At 51.6% G+C, this 26,245-nt stretch overlaps 1 protein-coding gene across 7 annotated transcripts in view; it reads left to right on the plus strand.

Annotated features, from left to right (window-relative positions):
* Window positions 1-26,245, plus strand: part of CLEC16A (C-type lectin domain family 16 member A) — a 236,784-nt gene that overhangs the window by 116,883 nt on the left and 93,656 nt on the right. The window lies entirely within an intron of this gene.

Genomic DNA, 26,245 nt, shown 5'->3' on the forward strand with positions numbered 1-26,245 from the left:
GTCTGTATGATTTTAATGAGTAAGGGATCCTGGCTGCTTAAAAAAAGGAAAGTTTTCAAAAAAGCAAGCCGCCAGCATTTAGGTAAAGATGAAGGCTTTGGAGGCCCAAGAACCCTGTGCTTAGCCTGAAAGCCTGAGCATCCAACCAGTGCCTCAGCGCTCCCCTCTTCAGTGTGAGACTGAGATTTAAAGGAGACAAAGAATATAAAGCCTGGGTGTGTTCCTATAACCCTTCTCCCATTCATATAACTCTTTTCTTCCTGTTATTTGCTATAGCATTTTGATATATTAGCACTCTTTAGTTGTGAGAGATAGAAAGGCCAACTTAAACTAACTTAAGGAAAAAGAAAGGCAGATTTCACTGATATCAGTGTAAAAAGCTAGATCTCCAGTTTCAGGCATGGTTTGATCTAGGTACTCAAGAGTATCATCAGGAAACTGCCGCCTGCCTTCCCTCAGCTTTTCTTTCCTCTGTTCTGGCTTCATCCCCCAGAGAGCTCTCACCAAATAGTGACAAGATGGCCATCAGCACCTCTAAGATCTGCTGAACTGGCTAAGCAGCCCTGACAAAAACAGAGCTTCTCTTTCCCTATAACTTTTATGGAAGTCCAGGGCAATGCTCTCATTGGTCCAGCTTGAGTCACATGACCATTCCTGACCCGTCAGTGATCAGCAGAATGTGATTCACTGATTGGTTAGGTCAAGATCACGTGCTCAGCTGTGATGCTGGGAAGGTGGGACCTGTTCCTTTTGAACCCCATCACCTGGGGGTGAGGAAGGAGGGGACCCCCAAAGAAACTTGAAAAGAAGAGCTGGGAGCTGGAGAGGCAGAAACAGCAGGTGGCCACTTTGTAGTGGACGATGAGAGAGAGAGCGCCCTTGTTTTAAATCAACTTTATTGAAATATAGCTTGCATCCAGTCAAGTTCACCGAGTTTTAGTGTACAGTGGAATGAGTCTTGACAAAAACTATTCAGTTGTGTGACCTGCAGTTATGATGCAGACCAAGGAGGGTTTGTATCTTTTGAGCCAGAGGCCCCTGCCCAGCTCTGTATTCTCTCAAGCAAGTGATTGAAACCACCATGACTTTCGTTTCCTTGCCTGGAAAATGGGGATGATCTTCGTGATGTTACGGGGCTGTTTTGAGACTTGAGTGAACCATAATATGAAACATAAGATGACCGAGTCTAGTGCCTCACATGTAACTGTGCTCAGGAAAATGGAGTCAGTATTGCCTGATAATCACACCCAGTGATGCATATAAAGAGCACTCTGCCTGACACGTGGAAGGTTCTCTGTAAATGATTGCTATGGGTTTTGCCTGGTTGTCTGACTCCTTTGTCGTGCCTCATTTTTGTTTATGCTCCTTTATTTCTTCTCTCTCGGAAGAGCAAGGAAACTGCATCCCCTCTGTGCTCTATGCCCATCTTCTGTGGCCCTTTCCTCCTTAAAATATGGCCACAGGGATTTCTGCAAAGGTTTAAATTGATGGCATAGGCTGGAGAGACCCATAAACCCATCTTTCTCTGATTGGATTAAAGGAAAGAGAGAAAAACAGTTTGCTTTAACGGGGCCTCTCCATCAGGGCAGCAAGAATGTTTGCATCCATGAAATGGAATTAAATTTTATGCTGGGAATTCACGTACCCTGCCTCCTCCCAGAATGGCCTGCTGAAACAAAGGTTAAAAGTATTTCACTTATCAATTTTAATTGATTAGATTGCTAGTTGAGATCACTTAACTGAGCCTTTTTGGGTAGTTGGCCATTAAGAAAGTAATGGCTGTCTGTCTTTACCCAGCGTGATTGCAAATTATGTCTTTGCTAAAGAGGGTGCCGGCCAGAGAATACTATGAATTATGGATTTTATGAGCATATGGTATGAGAGTAAGATATGCATGTGTTGACTTTTTGTGTGTGTGTGATTATTCTTAAATGCTAGAGCTTCTCACTTTCCATTGGGGAAAAATTAGCAATGCTTTGCATTTTACCAAATGCCTCCTGTGTATACTAAAGGTAGGAAGCATCCTAGTATAGGTGAGGGCATTCACATTTGCTAAATTTTGGAGGCGCTCTTAGGAGGTCATGTTTTGTCTCCCTGAAGCTTGAGGAAGCTGACTCAGGGAGGAGTGTTTGGGGTTGGTCAACTGCTTAAATGGGTTTAAAGGAATGCAGCAGGAAGAGTTGACTTTAAGTGTATTTACTAAACCTGTCACCCCTCGGTAAGAAACCCCAGCATCAGAGCATTCAGAAGCCATCCCATATGTCCACTGACCAGGTCCACTGACCTGCCAGGCGTGGCAGGTGAGCTCTGCCAACGTAGCTTCTGACAAAGGGCATCAAAGAGGCCATCACCCTTTGGAAAAAAAAATGTACCAAAAGCCTGTTCTGTTTTCACTGGAGAGGAGAGCGGCGTGGGGCAGAGTCACGGACTGGCAGCCATGAGGGAAGGAGGGGAGGGGAGGGAAGGAGAAACAGAAAGGCAGTGGGAAGGGAAGACCACAGTAGACTTGACGAGATAAAAGAGATTCGATTTTAGAGGGAATGAAACTGAGAGTCTCTATGCACCCAGCCTTCAGCTTCATAGTTCTTATCCTTTTGTGGAGCCTCATTTCCTCAGCCCCGCCGTTTCTCTTTTTAACCAGCACCCCCCGCCCCCTCTGTATTAAAGCAAATGGGTCTGCATCTGTAAATACTCCTCACTAACAGATAAGGACTGGGCTTTTCTTCTTGATTAGACTGGTTGCCACCATTGCAAAAGGGAAGCTTCCCAGCCCCACCACTGCGCTGGGTGGAGCTGGAGCTGCGGCCTGGGCTCCCCTGTGTTCTGCCAGCCTGGCCCCATTGAGTTTGCAGCCCCTGCTGTAGCTGGAAGTAAGCAGCTTTGTGACTTTGCTCAAGGTCTTACTGCTTGCCAGGCTCAGTGGCTTTGCCATAAAGATGGTCTTAAATGACTTTGCCAGGAGGGCTGTTGAAGATCAGATGAGATCGCATTCATGAAGCATGCGGCACCTGGCTTGGCACATAGTAGGTTCTCAGTGACTGAGAGCCAGTGAGTAACCAGCACAGAACTCATACTGCGGGGCACCCTGGCTTGGCATTTTCTGCTTTGACAACGTTTTGGGGAGCGCCTCCCAAAATATTTAAACCAGTTCATCACTTATGGGATGGCATCATTTGGGGGTGAGGGAAGGGTAAGAAAGATGGCTCTGGGTAAGAAAGACCACCACTTCCTGGTGGTCCAGACTGGTTAAGTGGTTAAGACTTTGACCTTCCAGTGCAGAGGGTACAGGTTCGATCCCTGGCTGGGTAGTTACGATCCCACATGCCTTGTGGCCAAAAAACCAGAAATCACAAAACAGAAGTAATATTGTAGTAAATTCAATAAAGAGTTTAAAAAAATAAAAAAGACTGTGTGGGAATAGATGAACGGCCCTGTACTGTGTCTAGGCCGCCAGGCAAGCACTCCTGCGCAGGCACCACTGGGCCAACTGACCAACAGGCCAGCGGTACCCTGAGCTCAAGCGGAGGAGAACCAGGTTCCTGCCTGTCTGCCTGCAACCAGATAACATGGGCAGTGACAGCAGGGGAAATTCCCCAGTCATCTGGACACCCTCAGGAGATGCCAGCCATCTTCAGGAAACGTCCATAGGGGCCCTTGAAATTGACATAGTTGTAGCCATGCCATGTACAGCACCCACCTAGTCTTGTATCCTGATTTTTAAAATGCATTCACTGAAACCCACCCATTAATTCAGCTCCTTATTGAGCACCTACTGTATGCCAGGCACAGTGCTGAGATCTGGGATGTGATAGTGAACTAATAAAGCCAGACTTGGCCTCTGCTCTGTGGTGCTTCCAGCTGGGGGCAGGGAAGGGACCGCAAACAGGTAAGGGAGTAAAAGCTAACTACACAATCGCGGGTCAGTGGAGGTGGCTCTGTGGAGATGGTGAACAGGGTCCAGGGCTAGAGAACAATCAGAGAAAAGGCCTCAGCGGCTGGTGAGAGAAGCGCCTCTGGAGAGGCATGTGCTGGGGGAACCAGAATATTCCGTAAGAAAATGCAGCGATGAGGCCCGCCAGTTTGGGAAGGGGGAGGTGGAAGGTGAGAATGGGCTTGGTGTGTCACAGGCCGGTATGGCTGGCAGGTGAGGAGTAGGGGAGAGAGCAGCTGAAATGAACAAGATCTCAACTCCAGTGCAGGGGGAAGTCAGCAAAGGGCGTCTGTGTGGACAGCTACCCTGATTGTGCACTTCTGGGACAGGAGCTGCCGGGTCACACGGTGCCCGCACAGGCCCATGAGCCGTGTCCAGGGGCTGGAGAGGCCACGTAGCCTCGTGGCTCTGAGCCTAGGCTTGGGAGCCAGGCTGTGCTGGGAGAAATCCTAGCTCGGCCCCTTGCCACCTGCCAGCGTGTGTCCTTCAATGAGTAACGTAATCTCTTGGTGCTTTGGTTTCCTCGTGTGTAAATGGGAGTTGCTGGGAGGAGGCAGTGAGTTAATACATGTGACGTGCCTGGAACAATGCCTAGCACAACTTCAGGGAGGCCAGTTATTAGGTTGCAGCACTGGCCCCGGAGCCAGTGACAGCGGGGAGCAGGGCATGGGGACGCAGCCCACACATCTCCCAGTTGGCAGCAGGCTGCTCCATCTTGGGGGCAAAAAACTGGGGCTCTTTCTTGACTCCCTTCTTCCTCTCAAACTCAGCATCCCGCTGGTCACCACACCTAGGCAGTTCCCTCCAGGTCGACCTGGCCGTCTCTCCCAGCTCCACTCCTTAGCACCCGGCTTGCCCTGCCATCATCTTTCACCTGCACCATTGCAGAAACCTCAACCAGTCCCCAGCTTCTGCCTCGTCCCATACGGTTTATTCTCGACACGGTATCCAATGTCATCCTCTTAAAGCATAAGTCAGACCCTGTCCTCCTCAAAGGCCTCCTCAAAGTGGCCTCCATCCCACTCTGACCAGGAGGAGAGATATTTACAGGGGCCCATGAGGCTGGGTGTCACCCAAGCTCTCTCTCTGTCCTTGCTGTTCTTCAGACACATCAGGCGTGTTCCTACCACAGGCCTCTGCTCTGGCAGTGCCCCGCCCCCCAGCCTGCAGACCACTCACACCCCCAGAACAAGCATGTCTGTGGGCGCGTACAAGGGCCACGATTCCCACATGGGGCATCCATACTCTCAGTTCTCCATCTGCCTTTGAGCCCTGGACCAAGCCCCTCCTCTTTGTTATCCTTTGTTTGTTAATGAATAGGAATGTAATATATTCCTGTTTCCCCAGTATTAACACTTTCTGTGCTTCATCCCAGCACCCGTGCAGGCAAGAGTTTTTAGACAAAGTGGACATCTCCAGCGGTGCTCATCTAAATGCCTAAAGAGTCGTTTCCAGCAAGAGTACCGTGAAGCTCCCTAAGCAAGTTATGTGGTTAGATTGTAAGTCCATGAAAATGTGAGCTCATTAATTTGCTTCTTTCACAAGGCCAGGGCTAGTTTTGAGATCCTGTCCCTTCTGGAAAACCCTCTATGTTGCCGTATTATGCTGATGGCCCAGTCTTCATCATGTGCCCCATCTTGACGCGAATGAGAAAAGAGCATGAATAATAGAGACTCTAGCATGGAAAACAAACCCAGAATGCGGGCTATTCTACAAGATACTTGATTTGAACTTTTCATAAATGGGAGGTGTCGGGCAAAACCGAACAGAACAGTGAGAGCCAGGGACCAGTTCTAGATTTTAGATTATCAAAACGGAAGAGACCTGACAGCTGTCCCCTGAGATTGGATCCTGGATTGAGGAATAAAGACAGAGTAGATTTAGGGGGCTTTGGGGGGTTGAATTGGAAAAAATTTGCATGTAGCCTGTGATTGGATAATGTAATCAAGGTCAGTATTACCTTTCTTGGGCGTGATGATGGCATTGTGGTTCTGTGTGGGAAAACATCCTTGTTCTTAGGAAGTACAGACCGAGGAGCTCAGGGGTAAAGTGCTGTGTTGCTTGTCACTTTGGAATGATTCAGAAAATAAAAGTATGTGAGTGTGTGGGTATAGTGAGAGAGGAGGCAAATGCCACTGAATATTAACCATTGGTAAATCTAGGTCAGGGGCCCGTGTGGGCTTATTTTGACAGTTGGAGCTTTTTCAAAATAAAAACTTAATGAAGTGGAAAGAAACGGGTCAAATCCTTGAAAATCAACATTTAATTAATGAGGAATGTTGTTGTTAGGTCACTAAGTCGTTTTCCGACTCTTTGCGACCCCATGGACTGCAGCACACCAGGCTTCCCTGTCCTTCACTATCTCCCAGAGTTTGCTCAAATTCATCCATTGAGTCAGTGATGCCATCCAGCCATCTCATCCCCTGTCGACCCCCTTGTCCTCCTGCCCTCAGTCTTTCCCAGCATTAGGGTTTTTTCCAATGAATTGGCTCTTCACATCAGGTGGTCAAAGTTTTGAAGCTTCAGCTTCAGCATCAGTCCTTCCAATGAATATTCAGGGTTGATTTCCTTTAGGATTGACTGGTTTGATTCCTTGCTGTCCAAGGGACTCTCAAGAGTCTTCTCCAGCACCGCAGTTTGAAAGCATCAGTTCTTAGGCACTCAGCCTTCTTTATGCTCCAACTCTCACACCCATACATGACTGCTGGAAAAACCATAGCTCTGACTATATGGACCTTTGTTGGCAAAGTGATGTTTTTGCTTTTTTTTAGGATTAGGGGCTCTGGGTTTGAATCCTGGCTGTGTGACCTTGAGCAAACTAGTTAACCTTTCTGAACCTTTTTCCTGATCTGTGAAGATGGGGAGATGATACTGCCTGCTTCAGAACTGTTCTGTTGATAAAGAGTGAGTCCATCAGAAGTGCTCAGCATCCTCCTCCACGTGTGAAAACTGTTCTGGTAGAAACAGTCATTAGCATTCTTCATCCGAACTGCACGTTGGGCACAAAACAATTTTTCTGAACTAGCCAGTGCTCCGGAGGAGCTCTGACAAAGCGAAACCTTGACTGTTTCTGTCCAGGGGATACATTGACAAGTGGAGGAGACCACATGGGCCTGTTAATTAGATAGAAAGAAAGAAAGTGAAGTCTCTCAGTTGTGTCTGACTCTTTGCGACCCCCTGGACTGTAGCCTGCCAGGCTCCTCCATCCATGAGATTTTCTAGGCAAGAATACTGGGGTGGGTTGCCATCTCCTTCTCCAGGGGATCTTCCCGACCCAGGGATCAAACTTGGGTATCTTACATTGCAGGCAGACTGTTTACCATCTGAGCCACCAGGAAAGCCCTGTTAATTAGATAAGTTTCCTGGAAAAAATGACTTTTTAGGAAAGTGGGTGCCAGCTGATTGGAGAAGAACTGAAACCTGTAAGAGAGGCTTGATTCAGACCCTGACGACTCCTCCGGGGCAATTTAGTTCAAGCGTTTTCAGGCCTGGAGCCCCAGAGAAGTGGTTTGTTCGGTACCGACATTGGAGAGGACTAATGTTATCGTGAAACCCGAGAGGCGAGTATGGATATGGCTTTGGAAGTCCTATCTCAGGCGAGTGTGATTTTGTGGTTCTTTGGCCTGTACTCTGCCTCTGTGTTTTATCTTTAAAGGGAATACGGTCCATGCTGGGTCTCTTCTCATCGCCACCTGTTGACTTGGAACCAGTCCTGACCCTACTCCAACCCCAGGGTCAGGGGGTCAGCAGCCATCCCACTCTGTAGCTCTGCCCCCTTCCCAGCCCAGACACTCTGTACCCAGTGTCTTCTATGTGGGGGTCCCAGCCCAGGGCCTTGCCCCGCTCTGGTCTATTTGCTGTGTGGCTGGCCTCCGAAAGGCAAGTCTAGCCCACCCTTGTCCATTTCATACATCCCTTTCCCGCTTGCAGATGTCAGAGCTCCTGGCCCTCCTCTTCGGCCTTATATTTCCCTGCTTCTGAGCCCACCTGGCTGTGGTGCTGCTCACCGGTTCCTAGACACAGCACTCCGGCCATTCCCCGCCACTGGGCCTTTGCCAAACTTGTCCTCCCAGCCTCCTTCCTCCTCCCCAGGCACACCTCAAATACGCACTCAGTGCTTTGTTTTTCTGTCCCTAGTAACAGGACCTGTCGCATGGGAGGCACTCCAGGAAGGCTTGTTGGGTTGAACTGATTAAAACTTGAGTGTGTATAGTCACTCAGTCAGGTCTAACTCCTTGCAACCCCATGGACTGTAGCCCACCAGACTCCTCTGGACTCCTCTGTCCATGTGGTTTTCCAGGCAAGAATACTAGAGTGGGTTCCCTTCTGCATAAACGTTTAAGGCACTTTCATTAACACAAAAGTGGCATTTCTAAAGGTTGTCTTGAGTAATTTGAGACAGTTGGATTGTGAAATAAAAGAATATTTGTTTATTGTTACTATGATATTTGAATAGCCAGGTTTTCAATGCAGACTTTTTCATTACCCTGTTGAAATATACCAAGAATCTTAAATCCACCCCGGTGTTTTCTAAAAATGTAGATGGTCCCTAATTTCAACAACCTCAAGTCATTTTACCTAAGGACTAAAATGCTGCTTTTTACCCCCCCACCCCCACCCTTGTTTGAAGCTAGAACCCTGAACTAGACTGATAAGGAAAAAATCATGTTTGAGTTAAACCACCAATTCTCTCAGGAAATGGAAAACATGGCATTAACAGCGTTTTCCCCCTGCCCCACGAATTAGGCTGCCTCTCCATGTGCTTGATGAATAACGTTGCTGGCCCCTTTTCAGAAATGAAGTAGAAATATGGAGAAATGAAATTTGTGTCTTATAAAGTGACTGGAAATGTGATTATAATACAGCTGTCAGTTTTGTTCAAGTGGAAAATTTTAAAGCAAATCCAATTGCAACATTATTTGGTTCTCTTAAAGCAGGGTGATGTAGCTGTTTCCTACATATTGATTATTTGATTGGTACCTGTCTACTGGACTTTTTTTTTTCTCAGTAGCACTCATTGATGTGGTTTAATGTATATTCCTGTAATCTTTCCCTGTTTTTATAAACTTACAATCATAATCGAGCTACATTAGAAAGACATGTTCTGCTGAAATCACAAGGTCACCTAATGGCTGTGCCCTCTGTTGTGGGTTATGTATTAAAAGTAGTCCTAGACAGTTCTGAAAAAGACAAAAATGATTATTTTTTCCCCCTGCAAGGCAGAATTTCTAGATTGCATCCTGTGCCTTGGAGGAGATAAGGCATTTGAGTGTAGAGACTGGCTTTTGAGCTTTCTCCTTCCTTGCCTAGTAAAATGATCATTTCCACTGAAGGCACGTTCCACTTTTAAGTATTTCCGACCCCCCCCCCACCAACCCAAATCCCAGTCCTTGCCAGGCATTTGAAAATGGGGCCATGGTTTTGATTTCTCTGATCTCAGGGGACCTGTGGGTTAGCTTTGCTCCAGGAACATCTTCTGTAGCATGTCAACACCCTTGGGAAGTGGATGCAACTGCGTCTCAGGGCAGCCAGGACCATGGATGGCACCCAGGTGGCAGCAGGGGTCCCAGCTCCAGCACTGTCAGACTCTGACACAGCCGTGCCCCCCAACCTCAGATCTCTGTACTTCCAGGAAAGACACCCCCTACCATGCTGACACAGTGCCTGGAGACTTTAGGGGGCCCAACAGAGCAGCCCCTCTCACTTGACCAGCGTTCCCTGTCACTAAACAGAAGTGTGTACCTTGTGTTCACTTGGGCCCAAAGCCTTGGAGAATCCTGCCTCCTCCCATCCCTCTAACCAAGCTCTGCAAGTTCGGCCGGTTCAGGCATCAGATGGATCCAGCATCTTACTCCCACTCAGCACCTTCAGCACCTCCACCCTGACCTGGACTCTGGAAGCCACCCTGTGACTGGCGTGCAGCTTCTTCACTGCTTGTCTCTGCTCTCCTCCATCAATCAGGTGGCTGTCAGAGCCCTCCAGAGGCCTGCCTGGGCCCCCGCCCCTACTGTGCTCCTCGGGGTCACAAGGTTTGGGGGCGAGTCCTGCCCCAGGCGCTGAAGCCAGCCTCCTTGATCACTTCTTCAGTTCTGGCTTCTGGAGGGGGCGGCAGCAGTGAGCTGCCACAGGAAACAAATCCGTGGGGTAGCTGGGTTGAGGGTTAACGTTGAGTTTCAAGACATCCCTCGCGGCAGCCCACTCGCTGAGGCTGTCTGGGGCTCTGCCTACACGGGGCTCTTCAGCCCAAAACCAGCAGTTTCCCCGCCCACCTCCGCCACCCCGCCCGGCTGGCAGCCTGGGGACGAGGCAGGATCCAGTGATTGCTCAGGCCTCCGGAGCAGAGGGTTGGCTTCTGGGCCTGCTGTCTGATTAACCACAGAACACCCAAAACAAATCTCTGGGGAGACTGAAGCAGTGACAGACTGCGCGTGACCTTTACCAGAGGTCCACGACAGGAGCAGGTGCCTGCCCTGAGCTGTCATCTCCCCCAGGCCCCTGTCCCCAGCACTTGTCCTGCTGCTCACCCTGCTCTGCTTTCAGCCAGTCCTCAGCCTCTAGCCCACCCCTGTCCCCAGGGAGAAGACCCGGAATAGGGGCAAAGGGACCATCACCGTCCCTCTTGCTGATGCTCCCTCCGGATGCAGCAGAAGCACTGGGGAGCTGGTTGGTCACCTAGAGTCCTAAGGAAGGGTTGAAGCCGAGCACCGGGAGCACCTGGAATAACGTAGACTAGACCACTGACTCTCACTCCCAGGAAGCCCTGATTGGAGACGGCAGGAATCCTGTGAGGAGGGCGCCATGTTCCCGGCACAGCAGGCCATCCACGCTGATTTTTCCAGTGAATGTCAAATGTAGTTTGCTCTGCTGAGCTTTCAAGAAATGTGCAGGGTACTGATCTTGGGACATTTAAACGCTTAAGTTTGTCATTTCCACTTTGACCTACCTAGAGATGGAAGTGAAAATTGTCTTGCCATGCTGGCCTGCATGCGGCTACACAGCCATGGACCTGCTCACGCCGCAGGACGGGGTGGGGGCGGGGCTGATAGTCTCTGGCCCAGAGCTCCTTGTGTCTGAACCTGCCATGTGCCTTAGAATCACCATTTTGTTGTTCAGTTGCTGAGTCACGTCTGACTCTTTGCAACCCCATGGACTGCAGCATGTCAGACCTCCCTGTCCCTTCTATTTCCCAGAATTTGCCCAAGTTCATGTCCATTGAATCAGTGATGCCATCCATCATTCTCTGCCACCGTCTCATCACTTTAGGGGTTTCAGAAATGCTCTGTGCCCAGGCACCACTCCAGAAGGTTCTGATTCACTTGTTCGGAGGATGGGCCCCAGCCTCTCTGGTTGCCAGCGCTCCCTGGAGGATTCCATTGTGCAGCCAGTGTTGCAAACCCATGGGTCGGACAGAATGAGGAAGTTTCTGGAACTCCATGCATGGTCTCTGCTCTGCTACTGTCCATGAATTCTGGTTCCCTCTCAGAGCTCTCCTTGCTCACCTCCTCATCAAACGGACGTCACCGGGGAGGCTGGCTTTGTGGCCTGCCGCACTGGGCATGTCTCTCTCTAGGCTCTGCAGTCCACTTCTCAGGTGGAGACTTTGTGCCATGCAAGTCACCCTTACCAGACCCCTTGGGAAGGTGCCACGTAGGAGAGTCATGTCTCACAGTGAGCCAACTCAGCTGGTCTTCACTCCAGGACTGAAATTGAGCACCAGAGGAGAAAGACAAGAAATGTCTTTCCCTGGGAGCATCTATAAGGCAGGGCCCTTCGAGCAGAGGCAGGAGAGCCTGAAGGCCCTAGAGGGAGGCATCGAGTCCCACTTGCCACCTCCCTCTGTTGGGTGGCAGCCAGAGCAGTCGCGGCAGCTAAACATCTCTTTCCCTACTCCCTTCCTGAATGCAGTTGAATTTTTGCAAGTTCATCATGCAGGCGGTGTGCTTCTGCCTTAGATGAAGACAGATCACTTCTCCTTTCCAGCCTGGGACACCTTGTTGGGGAGAGGAAGCGCCTGGTGACCAGCAGGGCCTCCCTGACCACCACACTAGCCGAGCCCTGCCACTCTACCTGGTGCCTGCAGGCTGGGCAAGGCTATACCCTCGCCGCCCCGACCGTCTCTGCAGCACTGAAACCCCAGCCCGTTCCAAACTCTCCAGTTGTCCTGAACCAGCACCAGGCCTGGAACCAGCCTGCTCAGCTTCAGGGACAGTCGTAAAAATGCCCCGGGAGCAGCCAAACCAGGAGGCTCAGGAACTAGTAGGCTGAGCCTGCTTTTCCAGGTCTCCCCACATTTAAACCATCTTGCTTATAACTGAGAGCTAGACGTTCTCATCCCATCTTCCTTCCTCCCTTGGTCTGCTCAGGGCCACCGGTTTTATTTTTGGTTTGGGGGCTTTTTTTAATACCAAGGTCAAGGTGAAGTAGACCTTTCCTCTCCCTGCCAAATCCTCATACAGAAAAGCCCCCACGCAGCTTCCTGGTTTTCACCTTGGCACATCCAGATTATCTTTTGCATTCATCTGTTTCATCACCCATACCCAGGCCTTTGAATTTTATAACATGCTCTCCGTTTTTTTCTGAGTGCAGTTGGGGTTTTCCAGAGCTGTGCAAAGCCAGGAAATAGGCATGTCATTTAAATAACTCCAGTTAACCTTTAGCCTGTAACTAGTGCCTCATAAAAATGTGCCTCCCTCCTGGTGGTGGGTTACATTCTCCAGAGTAGCAAAATTGACAATAATCTACAGCTTTCTCCATTCCACGCCAGGCCCCCTTCCCTCCCACCGCCTTCAGCCCAGTGAGCCCCGGCACCAGACTCACATGGAGGAGGCTGGATGTGGAGGTGTGAGTGCCAGGCATTGTCTTGGGAAGGTTCTAGACTAGATTTCGTCAGCCTTGATGCCACTCCCTGGGGTCTTCCTGGCCCCCGGCTTCTGCCTTTCCCTTCCTGGGTCCCACAGGAATGATAATAAACATCACCTGTTGGTCCTTTTCCTTGAGCCAGGCAATGTTGTATTTGAAACGGGTTAACTAAAGTAACCCTCACAGCCTGGCCACGTAGGTCTTGTTATTATCTCCATCTTATGGACGAAGAAGCCCAGGCACAGAAGGTAGAATAACCTGCCCAGGGTCTCACTCTGCCAGGAAGTGGGGGAGCCAGGACACACACTCAGGATTCAGACCCCAGACTGTATACACTTGCCTCTGGGCAGTGAGCCCTCCTCCTTTCACCTACCCATGATCACGTCCATCATTTACAGAGTGGTGGACCCTGTCTGGGTGCTAGAAACGTGAGGAAGAATCTAACACAGCCCTCCTTCCAAGCAGCCGGTGACATCCTGGGAGGAGTTACAGCAGCAGATGGATATGGGTGCTGCGATGGAAACTGCAGGGAGCAGTGGGGAGAATAGTCGTTAGGCCTTGCCTCTTAGTAGGGGTGAACAGGGACAGGCCTTGCTTCTGAGAGCCCCAGCCATTGAGCTGAGTGGGGTTCTGAGTGGGCGTCCAGCAGGCAGCTAGGCTGGGTGAGAACGTTCCAGGCGGGGGTATCCTAAGTGAAGACGTGTGGGTGGTGTGGCAACCTGGTCATACCCTGTGTCTAGAATGTGGGGTGATATGTGTGTTTCCTGTGGCTGCCAGAGCCCAGTGACTACAAACTTAATGATTTGAAATGACATAGACATTTATTATCTCACTGTTCTATAGGTCAGAAGTCTCCCTGGGCTAAAATCACTGGCCTGCTTTCCTTTCTGGATGCTCCAGGGCAGAGTCCTTCCCTTGCCTTTTTCCAGCCTGCACTCTTGGCTCCTGGCCCCCTCCTCCATCCTCAGCCCAGCTGTGGTGGGTTGAAGCATTCTAGTATCACATTCCTCTCACCTCCCATCTGCCTCCCTCCGGCACTTTCAAGAGCCTCTTCTTATTAGACAGGGCTCACCCAGATCATCTCCCCATCTCAGATTCTGTAATTTAATCACATCTGGGACATCCCTTTGGTAAGACACCTTCACAGGTTCCAGGGACTAAAGCATGCAACATCTCTGGAGGCTGTTATTCTCCTTACCACGGCTGGGATGTGGAGATTGGCAGCAGGCGGGGCCCCACGTGACACCCTGCCCCGGCTTGGGACAGCTACCCCTGGGGTGCTCCTGGGTCATGTGACCAGACCCCGCCTCCTACCACATCTTCCTGAACCTTCAGCCCCATGCAGGCCCGAGGCATGCCAGCAGGGCCCCACTCGGGTGGGACACGTGAAGACTCGTCTCTCTACACCTTCCTGCGTCCTGCCACTGTCCCCAGGGTCTCTGTCCATGGATGTCCCCCAGGTCGCCTCCCCAGGGTTCCAGTACCCACCCCTTCCTGCCTTTCCTGCCAGTCTTCTCCATCCTTCCTCGAAATTCTCGCTGCTGAGGCTCTTCCTGTAGTGGGTGTTCTCCCAGGCAGCTCAGACTCCCTTGTCCCCCAGACTCTCCTTTTTGACCTAAAAGGCTCTGGTGTCACCCTCTGCGGCCATCTGACCCCCTCAATCCTGGACCACCTCACACGTACACACGCTCAGCACCACTCCCTCGGATCCTCAAGCCACAGGGTCCTCGTGGCTTCTTCTCACACATTGTTTCATCTAGCACAGCCCCACTGAAAGTGTGGGTTTTCTCCAGCCCATTTTGGCCAGGAGGAATTTTAATCAAAAGTCCCCATTTGGTTTTGAGAAGGACTTTTCTACTTTTCTCCAGGAAAGGATTAGATGGTTCTGGTCATTAAATGGTCTGTGGTAGAATGTTAGTCCTTGACTAAAGTGGCTGAATGTAAAAATGAAATAAATGTGTTCTTGGTTTTTTTTTTTCCCCGCAAGAAATGAGAACATTGTTGACCATGATGGAAAAACATTCTGATTTAGGCCTTAAGTATATGTATGAGAATTGAGGTTCTGCAAAAATTCTGCAGATAGCTCCCTTGATTTTGACAACTCTTGTTTAAAAAAACAACTCTTTGTTTAAAAAAAAAAAAAAAAAACCCACCATAACCTCAGATACTGGGCTTCCCAGGTGGCATTAGTGGTAAAGAATCGGTCAATGCAGGAGACGTAAGAAACTCAGGTCGCATCCCTGAGTTGGGAAGATCCCCTGGAGGAGGGCATGGCAACCCACTCCAGTGTTCTTTCCTGGAGAATCCCATGGAGCATGGAGGCTGGTGGGCAGGCTACAGTCCATAGGGTCACAGAGAGTCAGACACAGCTGAAGTGACTTAGCACACATGCACCCAACTTCAGATACTGTGTTTGTGTACATGTGTGCATTCAAGCACCTCTGTATACATACATACCAGAAAGCATAGTGACTTGTTTTATAGAATCCAAATCCACTAAGTCACTCTTCCCTCAGGAACCTGGGCTCACAGGTGGTCCCATATTCCCCCAGCACCCCCAGGCCGCCCCCCTACTAGACCCATGTCCAGCCTTCACTTCTTCCTGCCAGGAAGACAGTGTTTCTCTGGAAAAGCGACAGCCCCTCCTCTGCTCCCTAAACGATACCGGGTGATACCAAGACAGGAACTCATTTGGGTGAAAGTTGGGAATTAAATGAGAGACTTGACAAGGCTTCAGTCCTGACAGGTTTGCAGGTGTTTTGGGAATGAGTCGTGTCCAGGTGGCCAATGGGACTCTGCTTCAGTTCAGCAGTCATTTACTGAGGCCCTACTATGTGTCAGCTAGGCCTGGTCCAGCCCAGAATAGAGACAGGCAGGCCCTACTTCTTCAGTGCCTTTCTGCAACCTTCTGTCTTCTCTTGAAAAGTAAGACACACTTTCTTCCTACAGCCAGACTCACTTGCAGCTGGTATCCCTCCCACCCAGGATATAAAGTTTTAAAATTTCCAAATCTGGTGGATCTGTAGTCTGGTTTTGTTGTTTGGTTGTGTAGGGGTGTGAAATTATATTTCACTCTGAAAATTGTGGGAGGAGGAGAGCCAGCTGCAGACAGATGCTTTCCCTGCTCCCCACTTTCCAGGGGGGACAGTGAGAGTGGGGGAGTCCCCTGTCGGGGTCTCCATTGCACCTCCTCCTCCAGCAAGTCCTCCAGCTTACCCTCCCTGCCCCGCCCCCTACACCAGCAGCGACCCCTGGAGAGTCTGGTCAAGGGCTCTGAGACAAGCCACTGAGCGAGTCTGGGGAGGGGGACCGGGAACCTGCCTTGGAGTTTGCCTGGGGAGGGGAACGAGGTGGCCCTGAGCGGCCTTTGCCTGTGTTGGCTTCCCAGGATGGAGGCCGGCAGTGGGCTTCTGGTGTGGTCGTGGAAGGGGCACAGGGAACACAGCCCCTGCCTCTGCACGTCCAAGCTCAACTCTTACTGCTCCTGCTGTTCACCAGCAGAGTCAGAGCCTGAGCCCCCCAGGGCCGCCAGGCCTGCAGGCGGACCCTCAGCTGCTGTTCCCACCTGCATCCCAGCCGCGCAGCCCTCCTTGGCTTCCCTGACCATGCTTCTGATCGTCACACAGGCCAGGCCCTCTGCCTGGGACACTGTCTCCTGCCACCAGTGTCCCCTTCACTTGGCTCACTCCCTGACACCCTTCAGATCTCTGCAGACAGAGCCCTTCCCGGCAAAACCTTTTCTGGCCACCAAATCTTTCTTAAGCATTGGCCACTGTATGTAGTTTTCTGTTTTTGAGCTGTTATTCAGTTCATGTGGGCACCAACCTGCTTAAGGGAGGAACCCCAGCTCTTTGTTCACAGTTGAATCCTGGGGCTGCCAGCGTAGTGGGTCCTTGGTGAAGCTTTGCCACAAGTGAATGAAGGAAAACAAGAGAGTGACTTAGGATCCAGCCCGCAAATGAGGACACTGACTTTGTTTTCAAAAAACAGATGGTGATTTCAGGGCCCAGGGGCATACTGGGGGGACCTCTTGGTTCTGACTCTGGTCTTCCCTGGTGGTTCAGTGGTAAAGAATCCACCTGCCAATTCAGGAGACTCGGGTTTGATTCCTGGTTTGGGAAGATCCCCTGGAGTAGGAAATGGCAACCTGCTCCAGTATTCTTGCCTGGAAAGTTCCATGGACAGAGGAGCTAGGCTGGCTACAGTCCAGGGGGCCGCAAAGAGTCAGACACACGACTGAGCAGCTCGGTTCTGACAACATCTGACATTCTCCCTCACTTTGGGCTGGTCTCTTCTCACTGGGAAGCTGGAATGAAATCAGGACTGGATTCGACGGCCCGGCGTTCATCTGAACGTGCCCAGCTGTGTGAGTCATCTCGTCATCTCCTTTTGGAGGGAAGCAATCTGAAACTCGACAGGTCAATTGATGCGTCCAAGCGAGAAGTAAATCCTTGCACTCTACCTGGTCCTCCTTCCAGTCCCTGGAAAAGCCCGCCTTCATGCAGCTCCCCTGGAAGACGCTGCTCAGAGAGAAGCGGCCCAGGCTCGGGCAGCCATCACCTCGAGGAGAATTAACACAGTGCCATCAATTCCGGAGGCAGAGAGGGCCCGTGGCCAGATGGCTGTGCGATGGCTGGAATAACTCACAGCCGTTGCGGGCCCTGCTTGGGGAGGCCCCTATTGGCCCCAGGTATAAATCAGCAGTTTTGCTGAGAGCCAGCAAATGGGTGCCTTTGCGGGTCGGGGCAGGGAGCCTTCTTCTTGGGAGTCTCGTCATCGTCATCGGAGGGGTCGAAAAGCACCTCCACAACACCTGTCCTCGACTGGGACTGAGCCCTGGACTCGTTCACAGGTGGGCGGAGAAGCCCACGTCCTTGTCCCTGGCGCGGCCGTGAGAAGCGGCTTTCAGCCTGGCTGTTGGAGGAACATGATACCCATTTTCATGCCGCAGGCCTTAATTGGATGGTCAGAGGGCACATCTGTGGCTTATAAAAAACAAACGGCATGGCGACTCACTGAAGGAGAGCGATCACTCGCCTCAGATTGAGTCCCCCGAGAAGGGAGTTGCCATCAAGGCGGATACAGGCCATCACAGCCTCACCCGGGGCCAAGTCCCAGCCCTGTCGCTCACCACGAGGCCTGGGTTGCCCTCTTCATGTTTACAAGTGTCTGTTTTTCCGTCTGCAAAATGAGGATAAGTAGGCCCAACCATAATACACGGCTGCAGAGAAGATTTGGTGAGAAAATGCATTTAAAACCACCTAGCGGGCTTCCTTGGTATCCCAGTGGCTAGGAATCATCCTCCCATCCAATACAGGGGACGTGGGCTCAGTCCCTGGGCAGGAAGGTCCCACATGCTGCAGAGCGACTACACCCATGTGCCCTGGAGCCAGTCCTCTGCGACGAGCAAAGCCACCGCATTGAGAAGCCAGCGCGCCGCAATGAGAGAGTAGCCTCGCCCCGCTCGCTGCAACTAGGGCAAGACCGCACGCAGACGAAGACCCAGCGCAGCCAAAAATTGATTAGTTAATTAAAAACAGCAACAGCAATCGTTTAACGTAGCCTGTGTGTTGCAAGCCCTCGGCGGTCACTGCCCTGCTGCAGTCCGGGGTTGCTGGACCCAAGAATAGCTGTTGACTTGTACATGGCTTCATCTCACAGTCTCTGGGGCTCTGGTCTCAGGTACTGTAAGCTGCTCCCTCTGATCCAGGCTGGGCTGTGCTGCGGGAATGACGCTTCTCCACGCCTGGACACAGTGAAGATGTATTTCCTGCTTGTGCTCCCTGCCCACAGGGGTCAGCGAGGAACCCTGCTTCTCACACCCCTCGGAGACTGGGATGACAGAGGCTTCGCAGGTCTGTGGCTGCACCACCTGGCACCCACCCCCTCTTCACAGGGAAAGGGTGAGGATAAGAGAGAGCTGCTTCAGCCAGAAGGGCGAGCATTCCGCTCACTGTCCCCGCAGCCTCACCCAGCTGCCGGAGGGTGGGAAGATGGGGCAGGGGTGACCAGTGCAGTGAGTGTCTGGGCCACGCTGGTGGATGCACACCCTCTGCCTAACCCCGGGGGACCTCTCAGTTCCACAACTGGCTTCTGGGGTGTGGGAGACCAGGAGCACCCAGACCCACCCCCAGCGACGCCCCCCCCCCCCCCAACCCACACACACACACACTTAGCCAGGAAGAAGCGAAGACCGAAGCCCACAGGGAAAGGGAAAACCTCAATCAAGGCCTTGAGTGATTTCAAGATGTGGCAGACTCTGGGCCGGGCTGAGAGGAGGCAGGCCCACCAGGGAAGTGTGGTTCATTTGCAAATGATCATGTCCCTAGACCATCACTGTTGCTGACTGATTGTCTGGCATCAGAGAAAGCTCCAGAACTGCCCTGGGGCGCCCCCAGCACCACCGCCAGAGAAGAAGAAGGCCGGCAGGGCACAGACACTGCCTGACTGCCTCGGTCAGCCACCCCTACAGGGGCCTCAGCATGTGTAGACGGAGCGAGATAATGACACGGGTAGCAAGGCTGAAGCCTGGGAGGGAAACGGGGCTGGAAGTGGGTGTGGATGTGAGCTTTGGTGCCTGGCTAGCTCCTGGGTCCCCCTCCCAGCTCTGCCACTCGGTGGCCGTGTGCCATGGGTAGTGACGCCACCTCTCGGGCCCTCTGTGATGTAGGGAGAGTAATGAGTCCTGGCTGCTCAACCAGGATGTCGTGAGGATGAACCGAGATAAGGTGTGTCGAGCACAGAGCCACCGTTTGTTGAAGGTGCGCTGTTACTGTTATTGCCGTTGGTGGTGATGAGCTTTTTTTTCCTGTCGTGTCCCACTCTTTCCGACCCCGAGGGCTGTAGCCGGTCAGTCTCCTCTGTCCATGGGATTTCCCAGGCAGGAATACTGCAGTGGGTTGCCACTTTCTTCTCCAGGGGCTCTTCCCGACCATGTGCTTGTTTTGGTCTGGGAAGCTTCTTTGCTTTCCGGCATGTATGCACAAGCACCAAAGCCAAGAATAAGGCTCAGGTGGGGGTCCCTGGGCTCACACCCTGGCCTGACAGGTGGGGGCCGTGGATGCCATGGTTAGGAGACCGGGCTGGGTCAGTTCCCCTTAGCTCAGGTCCCACTTGCTATCTCTATGCCCTGGGCAAGTGACTTCATCTCCCCCATAATATGGGAACAGTAACCGTTTCCCCCTTCTGAGGGGTTCTATGAGGATTTGGCAAAAGGATACATGTCGTTTCCACGTGCTTTGCTGTAATGAATACCTGGGATGGGAACTCAGCAGTAACTAATTTCCCTGCTAAGACTTAGCCAAGACGTGTGGCCCTCAGATAGTGGCCGTTCCCGAGTCACTTTACACCAGTGCCCCAGAGACGGCCTGAGTGCAGGGACACGGCCCCAGTTCTTACCTTTACAGAGCCTCCTGTCGTCTTTTAAATCAGTGCTGTGCTGTCTCATCCATTCAATCCCTGTCCACCTCCTCTCAGCCGAGGCATCCAGCCAAGGTCCTCCCCACATGGGAAGTATTCAGGTACCACCTTGGAGGAGTTTGCCACATCAGAGAAACAACTGTATTATTGTCCATTTAACCTTTTCCTTTGAATCCGTCCACAGTAACTGCGTCTCAGGGCCAGGTGGAACAGGTTAAACAAATCCTGGCTTTTACCAGAAATCTTGGGATCCACAGCTTAGTGTATATTTTTTTCACTACACATGAAGATAGATATATTGGGTTGGCCAAAAAGTCCATTCATATTTCTCCATAAAATGCTATATAAGATGACTGAAATAGAATAAGAAAATGACTAGAATAAAAGTAACCATTCGCACATGTGCCTTCTAAAACCCTCTCACGTCCCCCAAGGCCTGCAGGTGAGGCGTGCTTCTAGTCTCTGCAGGACCCCACCTGCCCTGGTCGGGCTCTCACGGTGACAGGAAGTAGTGTTCCCTCCTTCGGGCTCGGCTGTGATTTTCATCCTACAGCCATGGGGTGGTGAGGCAGCTGTAAACCGTATTTAATATTCAATACCATCATTTTTAAGAATCCGCCTGGCAATGCAGGAGACACAAGAGATGTGCATTCGATCCCTGGGTCGGGAACATCCCCTGGAGAAGGAAATGGCCACCCATGCCAGCATTCTTGCCTGGAAAATTCCATGGACGGAGGAGCCTGGCAGGCTACAGTCCATGGGGCCACAAAGAGTTGGATGTGACTGAGCGACTGAGCCCAGCGTCATTTTTAATTCACGGAATGAACTTGAGCTACTTTTTTTTTTTTTATAGCCACCATTAGATGTTCATTTTGGACAGATTCTGTTTGGTGGAGCGTTGGTTTTTGGAAGGCTGGATTTGAGTAATACAGTGGGATTCAATCCTAGATTTCCTTCAGCCCCAGGGAAGAAAGTTCTATTCTTGTCTCAATACTTCCAGGGAGGCAGGGAATGATAGAAACAAATTAGGTGTCACAGTCACCAGGGATACATATTTAAAATGCTGATAAACTAGTGAGGAATTTGCATTTGTTACCAAGTTCCCCAGGGCATTGGAGGTCCCCTTGCATGGGCTCACCAAGGGGCGGGGACCGGGGACAGGGGTGGGGGAGATTCTTGTGGAATCTTACCTCTTCCAAAGAGGTTCAGTTCAGTTCAGCTCAGCTCAGTTGCTCAGTCGTGTCCAACTCTTTGTGACCCCATGGACTGCAGCACGCCAGGCTTTCCTGTCCATCACTAACTCCCAGAGCTTATTCAACTTGTCCATTGAGTCGGTGATGCCATCCAACCATCTCGTCCTCCGTGGTCCCCTTCTCCTCCCGCCCTCAATCTTTCCCAGCATCAGGGTCTTTTCTAATGAGTCAGTTCTTTGCATTAGGTCGCTAAGGTATTGGAGTTTCAGCTTCAGCATCAGTTCTTTCAATGAATATTCAGGACTGATTTCCTTTAGGATAAACTGATTGGATCTCCTTGCTGTCCAAGAGACTCTTAAGAGTCTTCTCCAACACTACAGTTCAAAAGCATCGATTCTTCAGTGCTCAGCTTTCTTTATAGTCCAACTCTCACATCCATACGTGACTACTAGAAAAACCATAGCTTTGACTAGATGGACCTTGGGGGTTGGGGTAGGGGAGATTCTTGTGGAATCTTACCTCTTTCAAAGAGGTCAGTCTTACGTCTTCAGTTTACATCTTTGAGCCCCGCAGCTCCCAGAAGTCCTGAGACTGTTCCAAGGTTGCACAGCTAAGATGTAGCAGGCCCAGACTGGGGACCCCAGCTTCCTGACCCCCAAGACCTCTTGCTTTCTTCTTCACAGCTGAGGCAGAGTCAGGCGGACCTTAGCCAGAAGGGCAGAAATGTCTCCTCTTCAGGGACTTCTGCTAATGCTCATGGGCTCTTCTCCATGTACCAGTCTCAGCTAGGAGTGGGTGGGGGCCTCGATGGGGTCCTAGAAAAATCTCATGGGTATTTTCTTACATGCAGTGAGAGCTGCTGCGAGAAGGCCCGCAGTGACCCTGGCTGGGCAGGCTGAAAAGGCCCAGTGCTGTCGGGGGACTTGTTCTCTGATGCGCAGCCTCAGGCTTGAGGGTGTGCCCGTGACCCCAGCCACAGTCAAGACCTTCTCCAAGGGAGACAGAGGGGCTGCTAGAGCCAGGGCTCTGTGCACCTTCTTTCCAGGGGGCCTGGAAATGGTGCAAAATCACAGCCTTGGCCCTGGTTGGAAAATGAACTCATATTTAACACCACCTCTGTCTTTCACCTACCTGTCCTACAAACAGTCCAGCTGGGGTCCTATCGTTGAGTCTGTAATTCCGTGGTCTTTTTTTTTTTTTTTTTTTTTTGCTGTTTAAGGGTCATAACCAAATAGGAACTTCCCTGGTGGTTCAGACGGTTAAGAATCCGCCTGCCAATGCAGGAGACATGGGTTCAATACCTGGATCGGGAAGATCCCCTGGAGAAGGAAATGGCAACCCACTCTAGTATTGTTGCCTGGGAAATCCCATGGACAGAGGAGCCTGGCGGGCTACAGTCCATGAGCGACTAAACTGAGCAACTAAACCACCTGGTGGTCCAGTGGCTAAGACTAGAGATCTCACATGCTGTGACTAGAGATCCCATGTGCTGCAACTAAGACCCAGTGCAGCCAGATTAATATTTTTAAAAGAAAAGAAATCAGCAAATAATACAGAAATGCATTCATGTTGTTAAAATAAAATAAGAGCTCAGACAATACAGTGTATAGAGTGAAAAGTGAAAGCATCCTTTTGTACCCAGCCATCCCCCCGACCCCTGTCCTGTGGCCCCTCCCTGAGCTGTCAGCCTCTCCAGCAATAACTTGCAGCTTGGTCGGGGCATGTCTCCTCCCAAACCCCTTCCTCTGCACTGACACACATTGAAGTTCATACTCGTAGGCACCAACTTTGTCTTGTTCATCATCGAGACGCCCCAGCCCTGGCACAGGGCCTGGCAGTTAGTAGGCATGTGGTAACTATTTGTTGAATGCATGACCGTCCTTGTAGCTTTTACACAAATGGAATCACGCACATCTCAGCCTGCAGCTTGGTTTTTGCAGTTAAAACTGAGGCTTTCCTGCTCTGTGCTGGGAGGAAGTCCTTACTGTGAAATCCCTGTGGGAGAGTTAGTACCTCGCTCTGTACAGTGGCATCCATCAAGTTGCCCTCCTTGGAAGCATCTGTACCCATCGGGCCTGTGGCTGACAGTGTAGGGCGTGCACATTTCCTCCCCCCTCGCCCTCAAGGACCACCATCAGCCTTCGGCGCTTACGCCAGTGTGGTGGGCAAGGGCACAGCCATTGGCTGAGCACCATCAGCCTGGTTAGAGAGGCAGAGAGCCTGCAGAAACTCAGCCACCTCAGCAGTGAGCACAGCAGGGCGGCTCACCAAGGAGCCAGTGCTCAGCTCCCGGCTTGGATTCAGCCCATCCCAACCCCCACAGCACCGCCCCCCACCCCCAAACTGCTCCGTTTTCCCCATCCCCATCTTCGCTCTTTGAAGAGACTTCCAGCACTTGAAAGGCCCACTCCACTCAAACCTCCAGCATCCTTCACGCTCGGAGTATCTGTTTAGACATTCCCAACCCTCTGCTTGGCAGTTGTTTATTTTAAAATAGTCCCAGAAATATGTTTGCTTGGTTATCTGATTCGTTGCCAAACCTCCATCTCATAAAGGAGTGCGTCCCCCGCGTGAATTCTGGTTCCTGAGAAAAACCACAGAAGAGGACCTGCCTCACGGAACTAGAATCGCGTCAGTCCCGTGGGCGCCCCATCGACATTCACATGGCTTGAAGGAGAGCCTTCAAAGGGTTTCACCTTTTCCCTATGTTTGTGGATTCACTAAATGACCCTTAGGGGCTGGTCAGGAAAGGGCCCATGGGAGACCCAAACTGAAGTTCCCCCGTGACATGTTCTCAGGGAGCAGAGGGTGACGCCTCCATGCCTGTGTGCTAAGTCACTTCAGTCGCGTCCGAATCTGAGACCCCAAAGGCTGTGGCCCACCAGGCTCCTCTGTGCGTGGGGCTTCCCGGCAAGAATACTGGAGTCGGTTGCCATGCCCTCCTCCAGGGGATCGTCCCGACCCAGGGATCAAACCCACGTCTCTTCCGCCTCCTCCATTGGCAGGCAGGTTCTTTAGCACTGGCGCCACCTGGGAAGGTCAGGTGATGTCTGACAGCATTTCAATCAGTGCTGCAGAGCCTCTGCATCCCCTCAGTGGGCCATTTTATTTCACCATCTCTTCTGTGACTCCCCAGCCTCCTGCCCATCCTGGCCCACTCCGGCAGCCCCTCACCGTCAGAGGCACCCATGGACTTTGTTTTTAAAAACCACCAACTTCCTTTCTCAGTAAAGTCCTGAGCAAAACAGGTTCCCCTCCTATGTTTATATTATATCTGCCCCGACTCACACGACAAACTGCTTCTATTAAAAGACTCAGGTGATTGGTAACTGGCATAGAGAAAGATATCACTTATTCCGAAGGGTGAAAGGGAAGTTGTGTGTGGCTTTCAGTAAAAAGCTCACTGCCTGTTCAGTGTCAGCCACTCCATGAAGAAGGCCGGCTTTGTAGGCCTGAGAGAGCGGGGCTGAGAGGTGAGAGCCCGCCTTTGGAGGCTGGAATTCCAGCCCAGGCACTTGGGGCGACAGAACTGTGTGCCCTGGGAACCACCCCCCCACACACACACACACACCTTCTCACCCCAACCCCAACCCCAGGGCTCAGATTCGTCATCCCCCGCCATCTCTGCAGGGCAGTCAGGAGGTACAGGCACCAAAGAGGGAGGGCTCCTGGCCCAGCGGCAGGGAGACGTATAAGGGGGGCAGTGTGCCCGAAAAGCCAACCCCCCCATCCCTGCAGCCTGCCCCACTGGTCAGCAGGTTGGCTTTGGAAAGACACTGAACAAGAACCTGCGTTTCCCTTCATCTGGAAAAGGAAGATAATTGTCAGGAAGGCCCTGAGCACGGTTCCTGAAACACAGCAGGCTTCTAAGGAACATGAACCAGCATTTTACAATTAAGGCCACAGGATGACCTGCTAGGCTTCTGGTAACTATGCTGCGGCCCAGGCGCGCCCAGAGCTTTTCCTTCTAAAGCACCCACTGCTCTCTGCAGGGAAGGTATGTCCTGAGCAGGGGTGCCTCAAACCCTGGCGGGCAGTTCTGAGCGATGTCACCCCTAACTGCTAGGAGTTAACTTGGAGGGGACACTCCCCAGGAGCCAGCCGGCACCCACCGCAGGGTCTGCTGGGGCCTGGTGTGTGGGAGCCCTGCGTGTGTGACTGAAGAGAAACTAACTGAGTGAAAACACACTGAATGCGGCCCCTGCTCGCAGGCACTCTCAGCATTTCCTTGAAGGTGGATTTGCAAATACAGATTTGAACGTAATTGATTCCAGTTCTCACCCCCCCAGAACTTTTGGTTTTCTTTCTTTTTGTTCCCTTCTAAAGAGGAGGGGCTCCGGGGTCAGAATCTATCAGGGTTTGAGCCCAGAGTCTGTTTCCTCTTAGCTATAATACCTTGGACAGTTTCTTTAAACTCTCAGGACCTCAGCTTCCTCATCTGGAAAACAGGGTTGCAAGAATTGAATTACTTAATTATGCAGCGAGTGCCTAGCCTGTAATACGATGCTTAGTGCATGTCACCTGTCAAGACTGCCTTCATTGTTATGACCACTGCCCTCACTCCAGCTAGAGACAGGCCAGGGGGCAGGCAGGCAGCCTCCGCAGAGTGCAGAGGTTCACGGGGAGCCAGGACATGGACGTTCTTGCCTGGTGCATCCCTTGGGACTTATCCAGGGATCCCCGGTCTCCAGAGTCCCCACGCCCCTAACCCTGTGGCGCTACGGGGATTGTGCGAAGAGGACCTTTCCGTGAGCTCAGCTAGACCTGATTGTCGAGGGGAGAGAGGTGGCAGCCTGACCTGGGAATAGGGTTCTCTTGTCATCTCTTACCCAGAGCCTGGGCC

This window comes from Capra hircus, chromosome 25 (genome assembly GCF_001704415.2).
Source record: "Capra hircus breed San Clemente chromosome 25, ASM170441v1, whole genome shotgun sequence".
In the NCBI taxonomy this organism is placed as follows: domain Eukaryota; kingdom Metazoa; phylum Chordata; class Mammalia; order Artiodactyla; family Bovidae; genus Capra; species Capra hircus.